The sequence below is a fragment of the Lissotriton vulgaris genome, chromosome 5 (assembly GCF_964263255.1).
Source record: "Lissotriton vulgaris chromosome 5, aLisVul1.2, whole genome shotgun sequence".
In the NCBI taxonomy this organism is placed as follows: domain Eukaryota; kingdom Metazoa; phylum Chordata; class Amphibia; order Caudata; family Salamandridae; genus Lissotriton; species Lissotriton vulgaris.
In genome coordinates this window covers 1,033,650,280-1,033,669,357 of record NC_141693.1, presented here as the reverse complement: position 1 = coordinate 1,033,669,357, position 19,078 = coordinate 1,033,650,280, and the positions used below count along the sequence as shown (strand labels likewise).

At 53.0% G+C, this 19,078-nt stretch overlaps 1 protein-coding gene across 1 annotated transcript in view; it reads right to left on the bottom strand.

Annotated features, from left to right (window-relative positions):
* The window catches only part of LOC147711945 (uncharacterized), a 210,543-nt gene that overhangs the window by 54,099 nt on the left and 137,366 nt on the right, over nucleotides 1–19,078 (bottom strand). The window lies entirely within an intron of this gene.

Below are 19,078 nucleotides of genomic sequence, written 5' to 3'. Positions count from 1 at the left end.
TCTTTTATAGGCCAATTCTTTTGTTCTCGCAGGCCAGGGGGGCCTTTGCATAGCCACTCTCAGTCCTTGAGTACCCTGGTGGGTGTACTCTGGCTTCTGCTTTCAGTGTGAGGGGCAGGCGCATCAGACGCCCCACAGGAGGTGGAGCCAGCATTGTGCGGACAGGGGCGGCCAGAGTACCTTGTTGATGGGGGCTTCGCCCTTCCTGGGCCAGGTGCCGGCTGAGTCATCAGTCGCTCCCCAGGAGGGAGGAGCCAGCATTGTGGTGGCAGAGCACAGCTACAGTTCGAGTCAAGAGGCACTCCTACCTCCCACTAAGGTGTAATCTGCGCATTCACCACCTGTCATCTTCCCAGCCCTGTCACTCACATGTCCCAGACAGTCAGATACACATACCAGCAGAGGCGGGCTGAAATGGTTAGGCAAGCAAATGCTAACTTTCTAAAAGTAGCATTTGCAAACCCAGGATACTAAAATAAACTTTACTAAAAGAAATATTTTATCATCCTGAGTTCAGGCATACTAAACACGACTCGCTACCATGCTCCTTGAGCCTGCTGGGATTATAGGGTGTAATAATTCCAGCAGCTCAGTCTGGCCTAATGGAGCAGGTAGCCTTCAATAGTGAAATACGGTTTTGGGGGTAAGTCACTACTAGGACATGCCACACACATCAGGGCTTGTCCTACCTTACACCTACAACGCACCCTGCCCGCAGGCCTACCATAGGGGTGACTAATATGTAGTCAAGGGAAGGTTCGGGGCTGGCAAGTGGGTGCACTTGCCCAGCTGGCGTGACAGTACGAGACCGCACGCGGGTTCTGCGGTCGCAGTTCCCAGACACATCTTTACGGCTGCTTCGGTGGGTGGCGCAACCAGCGCTGCAACCCACTAGCAGTATTGGCATTTACAAGCCCCGGCACTCTCTAGTGCACTTTACTAGGGACTAACAGTAAATCCAATGAACCAATCATGGATACCAATCGCATGTACAATTTACAGTAGGGAGCACTTGCACTGCGGCACGGGTCAGCCGTGGCGCAGTGCCCTGAGTATCGGAAAACCAGCAAAACATCGGAGGCACATCAGCAAAAAGTGGAAGAGAGACTCACGCCAAGGTGCCAGGTCTAACATGTGTCCCCTCCAGCTGAAATGTGGGGGGGAACTACCCTTCCCCAGGGAGTTCCACATCACTAAGGCGGAAAAATCTGGACAGACCGTCAGCGTTGGCGTGATCGGTGCCAGGGCGGTGTTCCACCGTAAAGTCCATACTCTGTAGAGAAATGGACCACCTCAACAGTTTCGGGTTCTCAACCCTCATTTGCATCAACCATCTGAGGGGCCTGTGGTCCGTCTGAACTCGGAAGTGAGACCCAAACAAGTAGGGTCTTAGCTTCTTCAGCGCCCAGACCACAGCAAATGCTTCACGCTCTATTGCACTCCACCTACTTTCCCGTGGAAGTAACCTCCTGCTTATGAAGGCTACGGGTTGGTCAAAGCCCTCCTCAGTCATCTGTGAAAGAACAGCCCCTACACCATGCTCTGAAGCGTCTGTTTGCACTATGAATTCCTTGGAGAAATCAGGAGCCAGGAGCACGGGCGCCGTGCACATGGCAGTCTTCAGGGTGTCAAAAGCCTTCTGACAGGTGACAGTCCAAATCACATTCCTGGGCTGCTTCTTCAAAGTCAGCTCTGTCAAGGGGGTCACGATCGTGCCATAGCCCTTGACAAACCTCCTGTAATACCCAGTGAGCCCCAGGAAGGCTCTCACTGCGGTCTGGGTCTTGGGGGGTTCCCAAGCCAGGATGGTCTCGATTTTGGGCTGCAAGGGTGCTACCTTGCCACTCCCAACTTGATGTCCCAAGTACACCACTGAACCCTGCCCAATCTGGCACTTGCTTGCCTTGATTGTGAGGCCTGCTCTGCGCAGGGCCATCAACACTTCCCAGAGGTGTCGCAGGTGTTCTGGCCAGGTGCCACTGAACACCGCGATGTCATCCAGGTAGGCGGCACTGAACTCGTCCAGTCCAGCCAACACCTGGTTGACCAATCTCTGAAAGGTGGCAGGGGCATTCTTCATTCCAAATGGCATAACCCGGAACTGGAAATGCCCATCCGGTGTAGAGAATGCCGACCTCTCCCTTGCCCCATCGGTCAAGGCGATCTGCCAGTACCCAGACGTTAAATCAAACGTACTAAGGAACTTAGCAGCCCCCAGCCGATCAATGAGCTCTTCAGCTCTGGGGATGGGGTGCGCGTCAGTCTTCGTGACTGAATTGAGTCCTCTGTAGTCCACACAGAACCGGAGTTCGGGTGTGGCTCCCGGCGCAGCAGCCTTCGGAACCAAGACCACGGGGCTGGACCAAGGACTGCTGGAAGACTCAACCACCCCGAGGGCAAGCATCTTGGAGACCTCCTCCTTGATGCAGGCCCGGACCCTGTCAGTCACCCTGTAAGCCTTATGCTTCACAGGTAAGCTGTCTCCGGTGTCCACATCATGGACGCACCAATCTGTGACACTCGGAACCAGGGAGAACAGATCTGGAAACTGCCCCAGCAACTGGCGGCAGTCCTCCTGTTGTTCGGCGGTCAGGGTGGGTGAGAGGTTAACTCCATCCACTGACCCATCTTTCTCACAGGCCACCAAGAGGTCAGGAAGAGGCTCCGACTCCTCCTCCATTCCGTCATCAGTTGCCAACAACATGCCCACTTCGGACCTTCGCAAGTGGGGCTTGAGGCGGTTGACATGTAGGACCCGCAAAGGGTTCCTGGGCGTCTTCATGTCCACCAAGTATGTCACGGGGCTCTTGCGCTCCACAACCTCAAATGGGCCTGTCCACTTATCTTGAAGGGCACAGGGCTCCACTGGGGCCAGGACATACACCTCTTGTCCAGGCTGAAGCTCGACCAGAGTGGCATTCTGATCGTACCACCGCTTCATTTCTTCCTGGCTCGCTTCCAGATTTGCCTCGGCAAGTTGTCTGAAGCGTCTGGTCTGGTTTCTGAAGGCCAGCATGTAGCTATATACATTCTGGGGAGGTTTCCTGGGAGATTGCTCCCAGCCTTCCTTTACCAAACTCAGTGGTCCTCTCACGGGGTGGCCGTACAGTAGTTCAAAGGGGCTGAACCCTAGGGACTTCTGGGGCACCTCGCGATATGCAAAGAGTAGGCATGGTAAGAGGACGTCCCACTTACGCCTCATCGGACCTTCTAGGCCCATGATCATGCCTTTCAGGGTTCGGTTGAATCTCTCAACCAACCCGTTACCTTGGGGATGGTAAGGCGTGGTGAACTTATACGTTACGCCACACTCTTGCCAAAGGGACTTCATATACTTGGATATGAAATTGGTCCCCCTGTTGCTCACCACCTCTAGAGGGAATCCCACTCGTGAGAAAATTCCCATCAGTGCACGTACCACCACGGGGGCCGTCACTGTCCTCAGAGGGATGGCTTCAGGGTACCGGGTGGCATGATCCACCAAGACCAGGATAAACCTGTTGCCCATGGCTGTCTTGGGGTCCAGAGGCCCAACGATGTCAATACCCACTCGCTGGAATGGCGTACCGACCACAGGGAAGGGTTGGAGGGGAGCCTTGTTCTTCCCTCCGGTCTTCCCACTTGCCTGACAAGTCGGACAGGTTCTGCAATGAGCGTCTGAACTCTTATGCATTTGGGGCCAGTAAAAGTGGGTGACAAGCCTGTCATAGGTCTTGTCCATCCCCAAATGTCCTGCTAAAGGCACATCGTGAGCCAGACCCAGTAGGAAGGCTCTGAACTTCTGGGGTACCACCAGCACACGGGCTGACCCAGGTTCAGCAGCCTTAGGCTCTGAATACAGGAGGTCGTTCTCCCAGTACACGTAATGTGTTTTGGCCTGAACACCATTGGCCTGGTCAGCAGCCTGCTGCCGCATACCCACGAGAGAAGGGCATTCTTTCTGCTCCTTGCAGAATTCCTCCCTGGAAGGTCCTCCTTCTTGCTGCCAATGGGTCAGCTCAGGCAGGTCCCCCAGTTCGGCAATCTGTTCCCCTGTAGGCTCCAGGGCATCCCCCTCAAGGTCTGCCTCCTCCTGGACCGTGGGAACTTCAGGGGCCGGTTTCCCGCGCCCCCTGCGCCTTCTCCCTAAGGCCGGTTCCTGGGCCTCTCCTTCAGGCCCCAGGACCTCTTGATCTCCCCTACTGGCTGCCATTGACCGGGTGGTCACGCACGCCCAGTCAGGCAGACCCACCATCCGCAGGTGAGTCGTCTTCTCCACCTTTTCCCAAGGGGAGTGCTCCAAGTCATTCCCTAGCAAACAGTCAACAGGCATGGTTTTTCTTACACAGACCTGCAGAGTACCAGAGACCCCCCCCCCCACTCGAAGGGAACTTGAGCCATCGGACACTGACTCTCTGAATTATCAGCGTTGATAACCCTACAGTAGGCATGGGGTACAACCTGCTCTTGAGACACCAGGTGCTGCCTCACTGCAGTCACACTGGCTCCTGTGTCTCTAAGAGCCTCAGCTTCCTTACCATTGATGATCACCACCTGCCCATATTTCTTAGTGTTAGAGGGCAGGTAGTTCGTAGGGATCATCTCACTGTCTCCTAGCGAGACCAGGGTCATGTGAACGGGATCTCCACCCCCCGGGACCATCATTTCTTCTCCCAGGTGAACGCTAGTCACTTGACGGGGCGGAGCACCAGTGGGTGCGGGTTTTCCAAACAGGCGACACTTGGGGTCACTGGAGATGTGTCCAGGTTCCCCACATTTGTAACAATTGAAGGGCCCCTTTGGAACAGGTTTACCTGTCGGGGCTCCATTCTGCTTCGGGGGTGGGGGAGGCTGAGAACCCTGCTGCGGGCTCCCCTGGGAACTACTTTGGGGGCCTTTTTGGAACCCTTTCTGTTTTCCCCCCTTGTCCCCCCCACTCTTCTGCTGGGGACCCTGCCCACTCTTGGCGGAGTCTCCCACGGGACCCTTGTGGACCCTGGTGCTGAGCCAGCGGTCCGCCTCCTCAGCAAGCTTCCTCGGGTTGGACAGCTTGCTATCGATCAGGTGTTGGCGTAACTCAGGAAAACAGTGATCAGACAAGTGCTCCCATGCAATTAAATCAAAGAGACCTTGAAAATCATTAACTTTGCTACCCTTCACCCAACCATCCAGCGCTCTGCAAAAGTAAGTCACATACTCCACATACGTATTCTCAGGCCGCTTAGTACATCCCCTAAACTTCTGTCTATACATTTCAGGGGTACGCCCGTACCTGTTCATTAAAGCTTCTTTCATGTGGGCATAGGATCTCTGATTTTCGACGGGCAAATCTAGCAAGGTATCTCTCCCTTCGCTAAGGAACCTTCCCCACAACCCCGCTCCCCAATCCTTGTCAGGGACCCGGTGGGAGGACATGGCTACCTCGTATGCCCTAAACCACTGTCCTATGTCATCCCCCTTAAAGAACTCCTTAACTACGTCCTTCGGGAGGTGCACTCTTGACTCTACCTGCACTGGCGATGTGCTGCCACCAGAGGGAGGACGATCCAAGTCTCTCTCCTTGAGACTTATCTCCCTCATTTTTACTTCATAATCCATTTGGTGCTTTCGCTCTTCCAGCGCCATTCTTTTCGTTTCAAGCTCCAGTTGGATTTTCAATTCTGCCAGCTTTCTTTCGTGATTCCTCGTTTCCTGCCTGTCCGCCAGCTCCTCTGGCGACAGGCCTTTACCAAAGCTGTGCTCGCTGTCTTGTCGTTCGAGATCCACCAGATCCCCAAGTGCATTCTGCTCCTCCGTTGCATTTTGTTCCGCGAGGGCGTCTTGATCCTCCGGGGCCTTTCTGGACTCTACCCAGGCTTTCAGGGCCTTGTAGAATTCTGGCTTATTCTTGCAACCAGCGTGCGGAACCTTGAGTTTCTTACAGAAAAACTTCAGCTCGGTCTTTGAGTATTTATCCAGCTTCGCGGCGTCCCACTCGACCTCAAACACCTCCGAGGTCGTGGACTCCGCTCCATCCAGGCTCTTCGTGCCTGGCATGGTTTTCGCACTCGGAATCTTCTTTCGGCAAAATTCAAAAAGCAAAGTCTGTGGCTAAGTAACTGGACCGTAATCCTTGTGTAGTGGTCAGAAGCTCAGGTATAGATATCGCAAGTGTAAATTCGAAAATCCTCACCGCTGCGTCCAATGTAGGAAGGGGGAGGCTCTAGTTGGCGCAGTGTAGCACTAGCGACAAGCAGGGACTCTCTCTTCCTCGTCAGGGCTGAGGGTTACCTTCCAGACAACCTCTGCTTACCCTCTAGGTAGTGTGGCTTAAGCAGTCGTAGGCTAATCTTTGGGGCACATAGGGTTAAACACTTGCAATAGTACACCTTTACAACCAACCCACCACACAACGAGACCAGACTGTATTCTGTAAAAATATATATCTTTATATAGATTTTAAGCAGGCTTGTGAATACAGTCAACGTACTTTACGATAACGGTTGCAAATTACTCAGTTCAGGTTACCACAGTTCTTTCTAGCAGTTTAAGCGTTCTCTTAGGGCCCTCAGGCCGATGTCAACCAAGTTCTTGTAGAGCAGGCGGCTCTCAGGGGATCTGTCCCACGTCGCGTTGCCTTCCCGGGGTCGCTGTTCGTTGCGGCTCTCAGCCGAGCAGTTCACGGGTCATCCGGGGCAGCGGTGTTCTGTGGCGGCAGGGTCCTCTTCTCGTCGTCCGCTCCGACCCTGAAGGCGGCGGCTGTGCGGTGGCGGCAAGTGGCAGTACGGTCCCCAAGCGCAGGACGTACCCAGCCAAGTGCCGGTGCAGCTGTATGCTCACAGCTGGGCTGTCGGGCAGGCTACCGACCTTGCGGATTCTCACAGGGCAACTGTCCGTCTTTGCAGGTGAGTGGCTGCTCGTTGCGCAGTCACCTCGAGAGCTCGGACCGGACGGGTCCTCCTTTACTTTGCTCTCGGGCTCCCGGTGCAGTTGCGGTCACGGTGTTCGGGCCAGCGGCGGCTGGACCTCACTTTGCTCTCGCTGTTGCTTTGGGCCCCGGTCACGGTGGTCAGGTGGATGTCGTTGCCTTGGAGGAGATTCCTTCGTCGGTACTGCAGTGATGGCCAGCACCCGCAGTCGCTTTCTTTCAGGGGGTAGCGTCCACTGGTCCTGGGACGCTGGTCAGGGGGCAAGTTCAGTTGCAAGCCCTTGGAGATCTCTTTAGCAGAGTTTGGCACAAAGTAAAGCAAAAGTCTTCTCGTAGTCTTTTCTTCTTCCCCTCCTTCGGCAGTAAGGCACCAGACACAGGCAAGAGTCAGCACCCTTCCTTGTCTCTCACGGTCCTTCTCGTCGGGCAGAGTCCTTCTGTGGCCCAAACAGGATCTAATTTTCAAGGAGCAGGGCTCCTTCTTTTATAGGCCAATTCTTTTGTTCTCGCAGGCCAGGGGGGCCTTTGCATAGCCACTCTCAGTCCTTGAGTACCCTGGTGGGTGTACTCTGGCTTCTGCTTTCAGTGTGAGGGGCAGGCGCATCAGACGCCCCACAGGAGGTGGAGCCAGCATTGTGCGGACAGGGGCGGCCAGAGTACCTTGTTGATGGGGGCTTCGCCCTTCCTGGGCCAGGTGCCGGCTGAGTCATCAGTCGCTCCCCAGGAGGGAGGAGCCAGCATTGTGGTGGCAGAGCACAGCTACAGTTCGAGTCAAGAGGCACTCCTACCTCCCACTAAGGTGTAATCTGCGCATTCACCACCTGTCATCTTCCCAGCCCTGTCACTCACATGTCCCAGACAGTCAGATACACATACCAGCAGAGGCGGGCTGAAATGGTTAGGCAAGCAAATGCTAACTTTCTAAAAGTAGCATTTGCAAACCCAGGATACTAAAATAAACTTTACTAAAAGAAATATTTTATCATCCTGAGTTCAGGCATACTAAACACGACTCGCTACCATGCTCCTTGAGCCTGCTGGGATTATAGGGTGTAATAATTCCAGCAGCTCAGTCTGGCCTAATGGAGCAGGTAGCCTTCAATAGTGAAATACGGTTTTGGGGGTAAGTCACTACTAGGACATGCCACACACATCAGGGCTTGTCCTACCTTACACCTACAACGCACCCTGCCCGCAGGCCTACCATAGGGGTGACTAATATGTAGTCAAGGGAAGGTTCGGGGCTGGCAAGTGGGTGCACTTGCCCAGCTGGCGTGACAGTACGAGACCGCACGCGGGTTCTGCGGTCGCAGTTCCCAGACACATCTTTACGGCTGCTTCGGTGGGTGGCGCAACCAGCGCTGCAACCCACTAGCAGTATTGGCATTTACAAGCCCCGGCACTCTCTAGTGCACTTTACTAGGGACTAACAGTAAATCCAATGAACCAATCATGGATACCAATCGCATGTACAATTTACAGTAGGGAGCACTTGCACTGCGGCACGGGTCAGCCGTGGCGCAGTGCCCTGAGTATCGGAAAACCAGCAAAACATCGGAGGCACATCAGCAAAAAGTGGAAGGGAGACTCACGCCAAGGTGCCAGGTCTAACATGTGTCCCCTCCAGCTGAAATGTGGGGGGGAACTACCCTTCCCCAGGGAGTTCCACATCACTAAGGCGGAAAAATCTGGACAGACCGTCAGCGTTGGCGTGATCGGTGCCAGGGCGGTGTTCCACCGTAAAGTCCATACTCTGTAGAGAAATGGACCACCTCAACAGTTTCGGGTTCTCAACCCTCATTTGCATCAACCATCTGAGGGGCCTGTGGTCCGTCTGAACTCGGAAGTGAGACCCAAACAAGTAGGGTCTTAGCTTCTTCAGCGCCCAGACCACAGCAAATGCTTCACGCTCTATTGCACTCCACCTACTTTCCCGTGGAAGTAACCTCCTGCTTATGAAGGCTACGGGTTGGTCAAAGCCCTCCTCAGTCATCTGTGAAAGAACAGCCCCTACACCATGCTCTGAAGCGTCTGTTTGCACTATGAATTCCTTGGAGAAATCAGGAGCCAGGAGCACGGGCGCCGTGCACATGGCAGTCTTCAGGGTGTCAAAAGCCTTCTGACAGGTGACAGTCCAAATCACATTCCTGGGCTGCTTCTTCAAAGTCAGCTCTGTCAAGGGGGTCACGATCGTGCCATAGCCCTTGACAAACCTCCTGTAATACCCAGTGAGCCCCAGGAAGGCTCTCACTGCGGTCTGGGTCTTGGGGGGTTCCCAAGCCAGGATGGTCTCGATTTTGGGCTGCAAGGGTGCTACCTTGCCACTCCCAACTTGATGTCCCAAGTACACCACTGAACCCTGCCCAATCTGGCACTTGCTTGCCTTGATTGTGAGGCCTGCTCTGCGCAGGGCCATCAACACTTCCCAGAGGTGTCGCAGGTGTTCTGGCCAGGTGCCACTGAACACCGCGATGTCATCCAGGTAGGCGGCACTGAACTCGTCCAGTCCAGCCAACACCTGGTTGACCAATCTCTGAAAGGTGGCAGGGGCATTCTTCATTCCAAATGGCATAACCCGGAACTGGAAATGCCCATCCGGTGTAGAGAATGCCGACCTCTCCCTTGCCCCATCGGTCAAGGCGATCTGCCAGTACCCAGACGTTAAATCAAACGTACTAAGGAACTTAGCAGCCCCCAGCCGATCAATGAGCTCTTCAGCTCTGGGGATGGGGTGCGCGTCAGTCTTCGTGACTGAATTGAGTCCTCTGTAGTCCACACAGAACCGGAGTTCGGGTGTGGCTCCCGGCGCAGCAGCCTTCGGAACCAAGACCACGGGGCTGGACCAAGGACTGCTGGAAGACTCAACCACCCCGAGGGCAAGCATCTTGGAGACCTCCTCCTTGATGCAGGCCCGGACCCTGTCAGTCACCCTGTAAGCCTTATGCTTCACAGGTAAGCTGTCTCCGGTGTCCACATCATGGACGCACCAATCTGTGACACTCGGAACCAGGGAGAACAGATCTGGAAACTGCCCCAGCAACTGGCGGCAGTCCTCCTGTTGTTCGGCGGTCAGGGTGGGTGAGAGGTTAACTCCATCCACTGACCCATCTTTCTCACAGGCCACCAAGAGGTCAGGAAGAGGCTCCGACTCCTCCTCCATTCCGTCATCAGTTGCCAACAACATGCCCACTTCGGACCTTCGCAAGTGGGGCTTGAGGCGGTTGACATGTAGGACCCGCAAAGGGTTCCTGGGCGTCTTCATGTCCACCAAGTATGTCACGGGGCTCTTGCGCTCCACAACCTCAAATGGGCCTGTCCACTTATCTTGAAGGGCACAGGGCTCCACTGGGGCCAGGACATACACCTCTTGTCCAGGCTGAAGCTCGACCAGAGTGGCATTCTGATCGTACCACCGCTTCATTTCTTCCTGGCTCGCTTCCAGATTTGCCTCGGCAAGTTGTCTGAAGCGTCTGGTCTGGTTTCTGAAGGCCAGCATGTAGCTATATACATTCTGGGGAGGTTTCCTGGGAGATTGCTCCCAGCCTTCCTTTACCAAACTCAGTGGTCCTCTCACGGGGTGGCCGTACAGTAGTTCAAAGGGGCTGAACCCTAGGGACTTCTGGGGCACCTCGCGATATGCAAAGAGTAGGCATGGTAAGAGGACGTCCCACTTACGCCTCATCGGACCTTCTAGGCCCATGATCATGCCTTTCAGGGTTCGGTTGAATCTCTCAACCAACCCGTTACCTTGGGGATGGTAAGGCGTGGTGAACTTATACGTTACGCCACACTCTTGCCAAAGGGACTTCATATACTTGGATATGAAATTGGTCCCCCTGTTGCTCACCACCTCTAGAGGGAATCCCACTCGTGAGAAAATTCCCATCAGTGCACGTACCACCACGGGGGCCGTCACTGTCCTCAGAGGGATGGCTTCAGGGTACCGGGTGGCATGATCCACCAAGACCAGGATAAACCTGTTGCCCATGGCTGTCTTGGGGTCCAGAGGCCCAACGATGTCAATACCCACTCGCTGGAATGGCGTACCGACCACAGGGAAGGGTTGGAGGGGAGCCTTGTTCTTCCCTCCGGTCTTCCCACTTGCCTGACAAGTCGGACAGGTTCTGCAATGAGCGTCTGAACTCTTATGCATTTGGGGCCAGTAAAAGTGGGTGACAAGCCTGTCATAGGTCTTGTCCATCCCCAAATGTCCTGCTAAAGGCACATCGTGAGCCAGACCCAGTAGGAAGGCTCTGAACTTCTGGGGTACCACCAGCACACGGGCTGACCCAGGTTCAGCAGCCTTAGGCTCTGAATACAGGAGGTCGTTCTCCCAGTACACGTAATGTGTTTTGGCCTGAACACCATTGGCCTGGTCAGCAGCCTGCTGCCGCATACCCACGAGAGAAGGGCATTCTTTCTGCTCCTTGCAGAATTCCTCCCTGGAAGGTCCTCCTTCTTGCTGCCAATGGGTCAGCTCAGGCAGGTCCCCCAGTTCGGCAATCTGTTCCCCTGTAGGCTCCAGGGCATCCCCCTCAAGGTCTGCCTCCTCCTGGACCGTGGGAACTTCAGGGGCCGGTTTCCCGCGCCCCCTGCGCCTTCTCCCTAAGGCCGGTTCCTGGGCCTCTCCTTCAGGCCCCAGGACCTCTTGATCTCCCCTACTGGCTGCCATTGACCGGGTGGTCACGCACGCCCAGTCAGGCAGACCCACCATCCGCAGGTGAGTCGTCTTCTCCACCTTTTCCCAAGGGGAGTGCTCCAAGTCATTCCCTAGCAAACAGTCAACAGGCATGGTTTTTCTTACACAGACCTGCAGAGTACCAGAGACCCCCCCCCCCACTCGAAGGGAACTTGAGCCATCGGACACTGACTCTCTGAATTATCAGCGTTGATAACCCTACAGTAGGCATGGGGTACAACCTGCTCTTGAGACACCAGGTGCTGCCTCACTGCAGTCACACTGGCTCCTGTGTCTCTAAGAGCCTCAGCTTCCTTACCATTGATGATCACCACCTGCCCATATTTCTTAGTGTTAGAGGGCAGGTAGTTCGTAGGGATCATCTCACTGTCTCCTAGCGAGACCAGGGTCATGTGAACGGGATCTCCACCCCCCGGGACCATCATTTCTTCTCCCAGGTGAACGCTAGTCACTTGACGGGGCGGAGCACCAGTGGGTGCGGGTTTTCCAAACAGGCGACACTTGGGGTCACTGGAGATGTGTCCAGGTTCCCCACATTTGTAACAATTGAAGGGCCCCTTTGGAACAGGTTTACCTGTCGGGGCTCCATTCTGCTTCGGGGGTGGGGGAGGCTGAGAACCCTGCTGCGGGCTCCCCTGGGAACTACTTTGGGGGCCTTTTTGGAACCCTTTCTGTTTTCCCCCCTTGTCCCCCCCACTCTTCTGCTGGGGACCCTGCCCACTCTTGGCGGAGTCTCCCACGGGACCCTTGTGGACCCTGGTGCTGAGCCAGCGGTCCGCCTCCTCAGCAAGCTTCCTCGGGTTGGACAGCTTGCTATCGATCAGGTGTTGGCGTAACTCAGGAAAACAGTGATCAGACAAGTGCTCCCATGCAATTAAATCAAAGAGACCTTGAAAATCATTAACTTTGCTACCCTTCACCCAACCATCCAGCGCTCTGCAAAAGTAAGTCACATACTCCACATACGTATTCTCAGGCCGCTTAGTACATCCCCTAAACTTCTGTCTATACATTTCAGGGGTACGCCCGTACCTGTTCATTAAAGCTTCTTTCATGTGGGCATAGGATCTCTGATTTTCGACGGGCAAATCTAGCAAGGTATCTCTCCCTTCGCTAAGGAACCTTCCCCACAACCCCGCTCCCCAATCCTTGTCAGGGACCCGGTGGGAGGACATGGCTACCTCGTATGCCCTAAACCACTGTCCTATGTCATCCCCCTTAAAGAACTCCTTAACTACGTCCTTCGGGAGGTGCACTCTTGACTCTACCTGCACTGGCGATGTGCTGCCACCAGAGGGAGGACGATCCAAGTCTCTCTCCTTGAGACTTATCTCCCTCATTTTTACTTCATAATCCATTTGGTGCTTTCGCTCTTCCAGCGCCATTCTTTTCGTTTCAAGCTCCAGTTGGATTTTCAATTCTGCCAGCTTTCTTTCGTGATTCCTCGTTTCCTGCCTGTCCGCCAGCTCCTCTGGCGACAGGCCTTTACCAAAGCTGTGCTCGCTGTCTTGTCGTTCGAGATCCACCAGATCCCCAAGTGCATTCTGCTCCTCCGTTGCATTTTGTTCCGCGAGGGCGTCTTGATCCTCCGGGGCCTTTCTGGACTCTACCCAGGCTTTCAGGGCCTTGTAGAATTCTGGCTTATTCTTGCAACCAGCGTGCGGAACCTTGAGTTTCTTACAGAAAAACTTCAGCTCGGTCTTTGAGTATTTATCCAGCTTCGCGGCGTCCCACTCGACCTCAAACACCTCCGAGGTCGTGGACTCCGCTCCATCCAGGCTCTTCGTGCCTGGCATGGTTTTCGCACTCGGAATCTTCTTTCGGCAAAATTCAAAAAGCAAAGTCTGTGGCTAAGTAACTGGACCGTAATCCTTGTGTAGTGGTCAGAAGCTCAGGTATAGATATCGCAAGTGTAAATTCGAAAATCCTCACCGCTGCGTCCAATGTAGGAAGGGGGAGGCTCTAGTTGGCGCAGTGTAGCACTAGCGACAAGCAGGGACTCTCTCTTCCTCGTCAGGGCTGAGGGTTACCTTCCAGACAACCTCTGCTTACCCTCTAGGTAGTGTGGCTTAAGCAGTCGTAGGCTAATCTTTGGGGCACATAGGGTTAAACACTTGCAATAGTACACCTTTACAACCAACCCACCACACAACGAGACCAGACTGTATTCTGTAAAAATATATATCTTTATATAGATTTTAAGCAGGCTTGTGAATACAGTCAACGTACTTTACGATAACGGTTGCAAATTACTCAGTTCAGGTTACCACAGTTCTTTCTAGCAGTTTAAGCGTTCTCTTAGGGCCCTCAGGCCGATGTCAACCAAGTTCTTGTAGAGCAGGCGGCTCTCAGGGGATCTGTCCCACGTCGCGTTGCCTTCCCGGGGTCGCTGTTCGTTGCGGCTCTCAGCCGAGCAGTTCACGGGTCATCCGGGGCAGCGGTGTTCTGTGGCGGCAGGGTCCTCTTCTCGTCGTCCGCTCCGACCCTGAAGGCGGCGGCTGTGCGGTGGCGGCAAGTGGCAGTACGGTCCCCAAGCGCAGGACGTACCCAGCCAAGTGCCGGTGCAGCTGTATGCTCACAGCTGGGCTGTCGGGCAGGCTACCGACCTTGCGGATTCTCACAGGGCAACTGTCCGTCTTTGCAGGTGAGTGGCTGCTCGTTGCGCAGTCACCTCGAGAGCTCGGACCGGACGGGTCCTCCTTTACTTTGCTCTCGGGCTCCCGGTGCAGTTGCGGTCACGGTGTTCGGGCCAGCGGTGGCTGGACCTCACTTTGCTCTCGCTGTTGCTTTGGGCCCCGGTCACGGTGGTCAGGTGGATGTCGTTGCCTTGGAGGAGATTCCTTCGTCGGTACTGCAGTGATGGCCAGCACCCGCAGTCGCTTTCTTTCAGGGGGTAGCGTCCACTGGTCCTGGGACGCTGGTCAGGGGGCAAGTTCAGTTGCAAGCCCTTGGAGATCTCTTTAGCAGAGTTTGGCACAAAGTAAAGCAAAAGTCTTCTCGTAGTCTTTTCTTCTTCCCCTCCTTTGGCAGTAAGGCACCAGACACAGGCAAGAGTCAGCACCCTTCCTTGTCTCTCACGGTCCTTCTCGTCGGGCAGAGTCCTTCTGTGGCCCAAACAGGATCTAATTTTCAAGGAGCAGGGCTCCTTCTTTTATAGGCCAATTCTTTTGTTCTCGCAGGCCAGGGGGGCCTTTGCATAGCCACTCTCAGTCCTTGAGTACCCTGGTGGGTGTACTCTGGCTTCTGCTTTCAGTGTGAGGGGCAGGCGCATCAGACGCCCCACAGGAGGTGGAGCCAGCATTGTGCGGACAGGGGCGGCCAGAGTACCTTGTTGATGGGGGCTTCGCCCTTCCTGGGCCAGGTGCCGGCTGAGTCATCAGTCGCTCCCCAGGAGGGAGGAGCCAGCATTGTGGTGGCAGAGCACAGCTACAGTTCGAGTCAAGAGGCACTCCTACCTCCCACTAAGTTGTAATCTGCGCATTCACCACCTGTCATCCTCCCAGCCCTGTCACTCACACGTCCCAGACAGTCAGATACACATACCAGCAGAGGCGGGCTGAAATGGTTAGGCAAGCAAATGCTAACTTTCTAAAAGTAGCATTTGCAAACCCAGGATACTAAAATAAACTTTACTAAAATAAATATTTTATCATCCTGAGTTCAGGCATACTAAACACGACTCGCTACCATGCTCCTTGAGCCTGCTGGGATTATAGGGTGTAATAATTCCAGCAGCTCAGTCTGGCCTAATGGAGCAGGTAGCCTTCAATAGTGAAATACGGTTTTGGGGGTAAGTCACTACTAGGACATGCCACACACATCAGGGCTTGTCCTACCTTACACCTACAACGCACCCTGCCCGCAGGCCTACCATAGGGGTGACTAATATGTAGTCAAGGGAAGGTTCGGGGCTGGCAAGTGGGTGCACTTGCCCAGCTGGCGTGACAGTACGAGACCGCACGCGGGTTCTGCGGTCGCAGTTCCCAGACACATCTTTACGGCTGCTTCGGTGGGTGGCGCAACCAGCGCTGCAACCCACTAGTAGTATTGGCATTTACAAGCCCCGGCACTCTCTAGTGCACTTTACTAGGGACTAACAGTAAATCCAATGAACCAATCATGGATACCAATCGCATGTACAATTTACAGTAGGGAGCACTTGCACTGCGGCACGGGTCAGCCGTGGCGCAGTGCCCTGAGTATCGGAAAACCAGCAAAACATCAGAGGCACATCAGCAAAAAGTGGAAGGGAGACTCACGCCAAGGTGCCAGGTCTAACAATAGGGGTGGGCGATATATTGCAGGTGGAGTTTAAAGATTATTGGCCACTTCGTGTTACCCTTGTAACGTGGAGTTCTGGCCCAACTCCGCCTACTGCCGTGTGGTGGAGTTTTTTCTTGTACGTGGCTCGCCAACACGAGCAACAATTGCCTCCCCTAGCGCCATTTCAGGCACTAGGAGGGCACCCAGTAAGATTTTCTCAATGAGGTGGTTGCGACATTCAGTGAGAAATCAAGTAGAAAATCTCAACATTTTCAAGTAATGTAATGAAAAATCTTTTATGATTAAAAAAGCTTAAAGAAGCAGACTTAATTTGTGACCATAAATGGCTCCATGTATGTCTGATAGCGATCCAACAGTTACTACTAAAGTTTATATAAAAAAGACCTTTAAAAGTCCTTGTTGAAACTTCAACAGACAGGGTTGGTGCACTTATAATGCAAGGTCTAAAAATCACTTGAAATTCCCAAGCTATAAGCTTAACAACCATGACTTTGAACATGAAATTAAAATTAACATTGATATACTGCCACTGATGCCACAAACAAGTGCACTTTTACACAAATGATAGCAGTTATTGGAAGTCCAGCCTTTCTTCAAAAGACAATGCCATCTACAAGCTGAGAGATCCTGCAGCCTTCCAACTGGGTGTTATATGTACAACAATATGTGTTGTTTGACTTTTCTTCCTGTCCATATATTTAGGACAAGGATATCTAAATGATTGTAGTGGCACTGCAGCCCTACACCAGCATTTTATGTTTTAAAGTTATAATGCAACGTGCAAACATATTAGTCTTTTTTCTCTGTCTAATGTGTACAAGACATGGAGAGCGGTCCTGCAGCCTCACAAAGACATACAATGTTTGTAAAAATATATTTAACATGAGAGTGCCAAAGTCACCATATACATTTTCTCAGAGATCATTTAGATGCTGACCTTCAACTAAACTGCAGATGCCTTTTAGGCACATATATTCATTGTGAAGCCACTTGATGTTGAAAGAGGTATTGCAGCCATCTGTCAGAATTGATAATTATAAAGAAATGAATGGATTTATACTGCCTAATTCAAGGTGGGCGGGGGGGGGGGGCAGTGGCTACGCCAGCGAACTTGGCGGTCGGTCTGTCAAGAGGTCCGCTCTCCTAGAAGACAATCCGCTTCCTATTGCTGCTCCCCGGGGTCAGTCATCCGATATAGGTTGAGTCCCTTGGCGGTAGTAATCCGCAGCACCATCACCCACGCATTTTCCCCGTGCGATGTGGGCACCGTGGACGAAGGATGGCCCTCGGACTCGAGGCGGCCATATTGCAGAGGGCTCTGCGGGCAGCGGCAGTGAACACTATCGGCGAAGACGGCCAGAGGTGCGTGAGAGAAGGCCTCCAGGCAGGGTCGGATTGGCAAGGCGGGCATTCGGGAAACGGCCGAAGGGCCGTTGTCTCAGTGCCCTCTGTGGGCCGGTTTTTTTCTCCCCTTTTTCAGTTCACAGAGAGTGCTCTCTGCTATCTGCTCTCTGTGAACTTGGGAAGGGGAGAAAAAAAAACGGCCCACAGAGCGCACGGAAACAGAGACAGAAATGAAAACGCTTCACTGTGTGCCATGCAGTGATTATTAGCTGTGGCCTCACTTCACCCCCTGCCCCTGAAAAGCAATCACGCCAAGGGTGGGCTGGGGAGCGGTGATTGTCTGCGAAAATCGGCCTCCCTGGGGGCCAGGTGTTGCTCAGGCCTTGAGCCATTTCCACCTCGGCCCCCCTGGGGCCCACGCAGCCGAGAAACGGTGTTAATCTTAACACCTCGCCCACAGCCCCTCAGATTCAGGGCACAGTGGGCGGGGAAGAATGGGTCTGGCTGTGGGGGCTAGGTGATGTTTTGAACTCCCACCATCTTCACCTCAGCCTTCCCCTGTCTACCATTGTGCTCCCCTGCCAAGACATTGCCCTGGGGCCTGGAGGGCTGGGGAGGGCTGATTAATTTACTAATTGCAGGGGCCATACTGCTGTTCATGTGCTCTTGAGCTAAGTAGGTTAGTAATAGCAGGGGCTTCCCTTCTTTTCAGGTGCTCCTGCACTGAAGTTCTTGAATAATTTTGTGACAGAAAGGGGCCTTGCTGTTTTTTTAGTTGCTCAGCATGTAGGCCATTGTCACCTTGGGCATGTGTCCTGCGCAAGAACAGTATCCTCCCACTTTCATTCCTTATCTTTGCATAGGCATAGGTGGCCTAACGCCAGAGTTGCAGAGATGGGGATTCAAGTTTGAATCCCAGGGTCTGCTCAACAGCCTGTGATTCTGGGCAGATCACTTCCTCGCCCAGGCCCTTAAATAAAAAATCAGATCATGTGTACTGTAATTGGTACTCATGAATAGAACTCAAATAGCCTTTGTCTTGGGCTGAATTTACACTACATAAAACTGTCAAATGGTAAGAAAATTATAAAAAATAACCATTTGTTCATGCTTTATGATTCTGCAAAGGGACCATGATAATTAAAGAGGACACTTTATAAAAACATGTCCATATTTTTAACACAGCTTTTCCGATACAAAATTTCCATTTCATGTGCCACTTAACAATTTAACTCTATTTTAAAGGCCTAATCCAAAATGCAGCCAAGGGGCATATTTCTCTATATGCCAAAAATATCATTTAGTAAGTTTTGGTTAGTTTTTTTTTGTAGTTTGTAGGTCATTCTGACAGTAAACACCCATTATCCCGAATCTTTCTTGCCGCATACCATCACTCCGCATACTTTTATTACGAATCTACTAGGACTCCGCAATGCCGTTATAACGCATGGCATTACATTTTATATGCTTTTACCACGCATACATTTACAACGAAACTCGTAAATGCATGAATGATAAAAGCATGTTTTTTTGTATATGTTAGGATAAGGTAAGTATGGGTATATAGGGTATATGTTTTGGGGTTCTGAGGTATATGTTTTAGGGTGATTGGGTATTTTAAGGGTTCAGGGATAGTTTTGGGGTACTGGGGTATTTTTAGGTTTCAGGACTAGGTTTTGGTTTTGGGGTACAGGGGTATTTTTAGGGTGAAGGGATAGGTTTGGGTTTTGGGGTACAGGGGTATTTTTAGGGTTCAGGGATAGGTTTGGGTTTTGGGGTACAGGGTATTTGTAGGGTTCAGGGATAGGTTTGGGGGTACAGGGGTATTTTTGGGATTCAGGGATAGGTTTGGGTTTTGAGGTACA